The sequence below is a fragment of the Tupaia chinensis genome, unplaced genomic scaffold, assembly GCF_000334495.1.
Source record: "Tupaia chinensis unplaced genomic scaffold, TupChi_1.0 Scaffold000198_1, whole genome shotgun sequence".
In the NCBI taxonomy this organism is placed as follows: Eukaryota; Metazoa; Chordata; class Mammalia; order Scandentia; family Tupaiidae; genus Tupaia; species Tupaia belangeri.
This window is the reverse complement of record NW_006159673.1, coordinates 2,776,142-2,782,285: the sequence shown is the minus strand read 5'-3', so window position 1 is coordinate 2,782,285 and position 6,144 is coordinate 2,776,142.

The window sequence follows — 6,144 nt, the reverse complement described above, 5'->3', positions numbered from 1 at the left end:
GGGAGGGAAGACGGCAGCCGCTGAGCACCAGTACCCGGGAGGGAAGACGGCAGCCGCTGAGCACCAGTACAAAGAAGGACTCACTTCAGAGCTAGGCTGCCACCACCTGCCAGGAGGGCATCCAGCCCCCACGGGAATGCTAAGTTTAGTTTCTCTTAGCCAGCAGGAAAGAGGGAATGCATGAGATTTTGTTTTGCTTTGTTTTCTGAGTTTACTTTTACCTCTAGGAGTGAGAGAGACAGAAATGGAGGCAGAGACGGAGAGACAGAACCCCGAACAAGCTCCCGATGCTGATAGCCCCAGCCTCAGCCATAGGATCATGGGAATGTGCCTGCTGGGCTCAGGGAGGCCTCCAGACTTGAACCAGGAACCTTCCCATTGGGATTGTCTTGCAGTGGCACATTTTAGCTCTGCACCACTACCTCGGCCCAGGAAATGGACGTTGGGTAACCCCTCTAATAGCGTCTGCTATGAAGGATTTTCTTCGAGTATTCTTCACAACTGTGCAATAATTACCTCCTTTTTTAAGGACACGGAAACCACAGAAAACAGGTGAGACCCTGTCCAAGAATACTTAACTCACAAGTGTGGAAGAGCCTCATTCGCCTCCAGCCCCTCTGATGACCCAGCCTGTGGTCTCGAACTGCTCACGATGGACGTTCCTCTCGAGCCCCCACTGAAGGCACGCAGTCCTTTCTTGAAGTAGTTTTCAGGTGTTTGTTTCCCAGGTGATGTATTTGTGAAGGTGTTCTCTCTAAGCAAATGATGCTGACCTTTCTCGTCTGCGACTTCATTAGCTTATGACTAATTACTGCTCCAACCTAGCCAGGTTATTCAGAATTCTAATTGCATTCTGCAAGGTGTTAGTCATTTCATTTATCATAACTCAGGATCCACTGAGGAGAGACGTACACCTTGGACAATGTCTTCCCAAGGCACCTGAGCGACCACAGGCATCTGAGCGCTAGGCGACCCGAGCACAGCTCCCTGTGCCTCCAGCACATGGCACAGACACGCCTCCGGAGACTGGCTTTCCTGATCGTGAGCAAGCTCGCTGTGGCCGAGCCCTGGTTTACTGATGGTAACACAGGCTGTGTTTATAACTGATTTTACCAAGGGAGCGGCCCATCAATCTGCCAGGGAAGAACACTACATCGGCGTACGTGAGATGGTTGCAAAGCCAGTTTGTCATCGCCAACAGCTGTGAACATCTGCGTGTTTGCAAATGTCTCCTCTGATTCTCTCCCGGGTTTTCCAGGAAACCAAGGTGTAGTGATCGATCATGTATACACGTGAAATCTTTCGTTCTTTCCTCTGGCTTTCCGAGGTCTTCTTCCTCCCTCTGGCATTGCGTTTTCCTCCTCACTCATTGCACAGTGATGAACCACGCACTCCTGGAGAGTACTGAGCCGGTGATAACATATCAGCCTTGCGGCTTTTATGACCAGCACCACCCACACGCAGGTCCATTCCACATTTGCAAAGGGAACAGAGCAAACAAAACGGGCAGCCACCAGGTCCGGTCTCAAGACAGTGTGATTTGCTTTAGGTCCCAAGGCCCACATGGATCAGTGGCTTGGTCCTTCCTGCTCCGTAGCTGTTAGTCCTTCACTCTACAAAGGGCCTCTGGGCGTACAATGAGAGATGTCGACGACACCAGCTGCCTGCTTAGCGGTCTTGGTCACTGCGCTCGGTCAGCACCCACGTGTGCACAGCCGTTTCCATCCAACAACCCTGCGAGGTGGCTGCAAGAACAGACCTGTCCCACAGCAGAGGACACCGCGGCCTGGACAGGTTTCATAATTTGCCCAAGGTGACACAATATGGCAGTGACAAGTGACATTCCAATCCAAGTTGTTTTGTTTAGCTCCAGTGGGGGACATTCTTAACTATTCTGCTATTCGACCTCCCAAGTATTTAAATAAGCGATAGCAATATCCTCTTTTCACTCAACTCAGATGTATGTAAATCCTGCTACTCTGTACCCAGGACTTGGGTTTAAAAAGGAATATTTTATCTGTTTTTGTTTGTTTGTTTGTTTTCCATGGTGAGTTATTTCTTAAATCCCCCAAAGTTTCCTGCACAGAAAGGGAAAACTCCATCTTGCTTACAAACGTCTGGGGGGAGGCTTTTCCAGGGGAGCTGGCCCAGTTCCAGCCAGTGCGGGAATGCTCTGAGCTACTGCCGGGCCTGCTGGGAGAGGGGAAACTTGCCTGGCAGGACACTGAGGAAGACGGGCTGCCATGCTTCTGTATGAGAAAGCAGATATTGGGACCAGCAGTTAGCGTAATGGCTATGTCGCTGGACTCCCACGTAGTCGACCGCGGTTCACGTCCCGGATCCGGTGACTTAAAACTCACGCCGGGCGCGTGTGCGTGCGTGCGCAAGATCCCAAGAGGAGAATGGAGGAGAAGGGATTGCGACATGGCCATCCCCCCCTTGGGGGGTGATTTCCTGCTTTCTGTCTCTCTCTCTCTCTCTCTCACGTGCCCGATAGCAAAAACCTCTCCAAAAAAAAAAAAAGAAGGCGGATATTTAGGAGCTACTTCTTTTTCTTTTTCTTTTTAAACACATGTCTACAGTCAGGTGTGGGTGACTGTGAAAGATGGAAGCCCTGGGAGGCACAGAAACGGGGGGTTCCACCTACTCAGACATCCTTCACCATAGACATCTGCAAGCCCAGCTCCTGAGAGGGGCGAGAGGCAGCGCTGGGACCAGCGAGCATCCTTAGAGCACAAGCCAGCCACAGGCCCAGCCTGAGACATCTTCCCTAACTAAGGAATAAAGTCACTCATGGAGGGTGACTAACCTGCCACCTCTGGGTCGAAGATGAAGACGCACTGGGCTGGGAAAGGGGAAGGGAATCACCCTGCGCGAGATGATTAGGCCCATCCTGCCGCTGGGTTAGGGCAGGATCACCCCGACATGATGCACGGGGCATGCCTGGAGCCAGCCAGACAGGAGCCAGGCCTAAAGCTGAGGACGGTGAAGAGGCAAGGAGAGGGGCCCTCCCAGATGCGTCAGTGCACAGGGAAGCAGCAGGCGGGCCGGGGCAGGGACGCTGAGGACGACTCCCAGGCAGCCAGCCTCATCGTCACCGAGCCATGAGAGGACCAAAGCGACTCCATGTTGTACACAGAGTCCATCTTCATAGATTGAGCCTCAGGAAAATCAGTCTTTAATTTCATGTCTTCATATCTTATCATAATGTCCTACCTTTCATTTCACCATGTCTCTTACAGATTATAAACGTTTCCCTCCCTGAAGACAGACAGGGCCTAATGCTTAGCTAAGGGAAGTTCCCAGTCACTTGGTTGAGTCCTTATAGACATGGGACTGTGGAGGCAGGGAGGGGAAAGATGCCACCAACCCCTCCAAGCTGAGATCTTTATCAGCTTGAGCATTGCAAAGCCCCACTTAGACCTTCTCTGCTTCTAAACCAGGATGTAAAAGTTGTACTGGGGGAGCAGCAGGTGGTAGAGTGGCGTAGACGACACTGGACTCCCACATGGCTGACCACGGTTCGAGTCCTGGACCTGGTGGCTTGAAAATCATGCTGGGCACATGTGTGCATGCGGCCAAAATCCTAGGAGGAGAAAGGAGGAGAAGGCGTTGCAGCGTGGCCATTTCCCTGGGGAGTGATTTCTTACTTTCCCTGTCACCGTCTCTCTTTGTGAGTTGTATTGACTGACTCCATTTTGCTTCTGCCACCTTGTTAATCATTCCTTGTCTTTAAGCCCTATGCAGAGAACTGAAACTGGTCATGCTACCCAGCATGCCTGGAATTAAAGCCTCTGGTCCAGCAGCTATTGCCCCCGACCCTCTCAGGTCTCCCTGTGATCCTGCCTCAAGACAATGAATCATTTTGCTTTGATTCTAGACCATCTCTGTTACCCCTTCCCCTATGTAAGTCCAATATCTCATCAGTACTTCAGAGACAGGAATGGACCCTGGTCCTCAGTGCTGGCCACCCTGAAAATTCCTTCCCTTATTTATCAACTCTTGTCTCTTTATCGAGTGGCGAGTGGTGAGTGGTGAGCGGTGAGTGGTGAGGACCTGACTTCTGGCCCTCAGATGAGCATCCCACCCTCCTGGCGTCACCATCAGACTCAAAGCTAGAGGAGTCTGGGCAGCATAAGCTGGCCCCCGGTGTCACGTGGACTTTCGGGACCTGAAGGTGCACACCAACCGTCAGCTCTCAGGAATGGTATCTTTCATTCCTCCACTTCTACCCCAGAACGCTGATTAGACCTCACTTAATCTAGCCTCCATTGTCCGTCCTCCCCACATTCCCGTCTTGTCTCTGCTCTGCGTTCTGGGTGACTCCCACATCCCTCTCCGGCTTCTCGTGTCCTCACGGCCCTGGCTAGCCCACTCATTAGCCTACAGGAGAGCTTTACCTTCGGAGGAGTCCACTTTCTCCTCTGCTCCGTCTTATTTAAGTCTGCCTTGTCCTTTTACAGTCTCTCACACCATGCTCCTGCTCTGGCCCCTCTTTCAGCCTTCACGTGCCTTAACTGCCCCGTATCCGCAGCTGATGGTGCAGCATCTGGCCTCCTGGGGCCGCCTCTGCAGCCCGTTGGTCTCTGCCACTTCTTACTCAGGACCCGGTGCCCTGCTCCATCCCTGCTTTTTCAGTAAACTCCTGCTTGGCTCAGCTGCACATGGAAAAGACTCCTGCCGTTTATTCTTCCATAATGAATGTGTGTTTATTTTAGCCAGATGAGAGGAGGCTACCAATATAATGCCATCTAAAAATAAAATTTCACCCTGCAGCTTTTTCAAATTAAATAGATAATATGAATTTGGTATGAAAACCCTTAAGAGAGGCACATTCCATTGAAAAATCCTCAGGAAATAATATTTTTCCCTCTCTACTTATGGCCAAGTGTAAGGCAGGCAATTTTCCTTACTGGCCTCTTCGTGGAGGTGTTATTTGCTTTTGTTTTTGCTGTCGTTTTCTCCTCCTGCTGCTGTTCTTCTCTGGAGGGTGGACGGCTGTTCGGGCTCCGGCTGTATGTGTCCGCCCTCACTGGAGGGAGTCGCTGAGGTCCCCAAGAGCGAACTTGTGTCTCCAGGCGAGCTGGTGGTTTAATTAGTCACTCACCTTTTCAACTCCAGTTACTTTTTTCTTTTGGGTCAAATTGAACTTAGTTATAAAACTAAAGCAGCAGAAGGCCCTGGCAGGGCCTGGTTAGAATCTCAGGTCACAATCGCAACCGTTGTGTGACCTTGCGCCGTCATGCACCTCTGTGAAACATGAATTATAATACCTGCTATATGTCGGACTTGCACAAAAACTCCAGGTAATGAGTGTAAGGTGCTGAAAACGAGGAACCTCTGGCTGGGACTTCATCGGGGCACAGATCGCAAATGTTGCTAGCCGGCTCTCTTGGGAATGAAATGTCCTAGAATCTTTCAAAACTCAGAATTGGCTCTTTTCCATGGAGGCCTTCTGCCCACTCAGCCAGGGTAGTAACCCAGAAGAGACCTGGTTTGGAGGCCGGAGGACTATTAGGCGGTGAGAGAAGCTGTGTCTCCGTGTCTCCATCTCCTGTCATGTGGTTCTGTGTCCCCATCACAGTGGCCAGCATTGTAACTGGCAGGTCACTGACACACAAGTGAAAAGAAAATAAGAAATAGGGCAGGGATGATGCAGCCCAGAAGCCAGAATCCTGGGGAGTAACAAGGAACATAAGCCGACCGGCATTTGGGAAGACGCCCCTCTGCCAGGGCGGGGTCTTCAGGAGTTCCATGCACGGCCCCCAGGGGGCAGGTCTAGTCCTAATGTCCCTGACCCACTTCACTGGTGTCATTGAACCTGGTCTGGGAGGCATTGGTTGATGTACAGGCTGTCCCTTCTCCTTTGGTTAATTTGGCCAGATAACAGTACATGTGAACGTAACAGTCACGTCAAAATCCTTAGTCTGTCGGGAACCAGCAGTTAGCGTAATGGCTATGTTGCTGGACTCCCACGTAGTCAACCACAGTTCGCGTCCCAGACCCGGTGGCTTAAAACTCACGCCGGGCGCATGTGCGTGCGTGCCCAAGATCCCAAGAGGAGAATGGAGGAGAAGGGATTGCAGTGTGACCATCCCCCCTGGGGGGTGATTTCTCGCTTTCTGTCTCTATGTCTCTCTCTGT